This window comes from Crocuta crocuta, unplaced genomic scaffold (genome assembly GCF_008692635.1).
Source record: "Crocuta crocuta isolate KB4526 unplaced genomic scaffold, BGI_CrCroc_1.0 scaffold115, whole genome shotgun sequence".
Taxonomy (NCBI): domain Eukaryota; kingdom Metazoa; phylum Chordata; class Mammalia; order Carnivora; family Hyaenidae; genus Crocuta; species Crocuta crocuta.
Window position 1 is genome coordinate 7,227,407 of NW_027530575.1, and position 560 is coordinate 7,227,966.

General features: G+C 58.2%; 1 protein-coding gene across 1 annotated transcript in view; it reads right to left on the reverse strand.

Annotated features, from left to right (window-relative positions):
• The window catches only part of LDLR (low density lipoprotein receptor), a 36,418-nt gene that overhangs the window by 16,313 nt on the left and 19,545 nt on the right, over nt 1-560 (reverse strand). The gene's annotated exons all lie outside the window — the stretch shown is intronic.

Consider the following 560-nt stretch of genomic DNA (forward strand, 5'->3'; position numbering starts at 1 on the left):
CCCGGGGCCCCTGGGGGGGGGGTCCTGGGTGCTGGGGCTCCTGTACCCTGGCGGCTGTGAACGCGGGGCTACAAATCCCTGTTCACATGGCTGCGTTCGCCGCTTTTCCAGCTACACCCAGAAGCGGATCTCTGATGGCTTTCGAGCTCTGAAGAGGCTCAAACTAGCTCCCAAGTGGCCAAACGTACCAGCAGCCCCCTCCCATCATGACTGGCAAGCGTGAAACGCTGCTGGCACCAGCGAGGGAAAGAAGCCCTCGGGTGCGCCTCTGGACGGAGGGTCAGTTTCACAATCCACGTGCGGAATGACAATTTGCTGCTGCGCTATCTGTGCCTGGACCCCCGGCCCTAGTCATCCAGCTTCCGGAATGAGGAATCTAGAATCTACAGTCCCGTGGGTGAACTGCAGTGACTCACATTCAAAGGTATCTGCAGCCTCCTTGTGGGAGGTAAGGGGGGAAATAAGTCTATTTCCACGCTCGGGGTACAAGGAAATCACGGCTCATCGAGTCAACAGGGAATGAATCCCAGACGCCAAACCAAAGAGCCAGGTCAATGCCG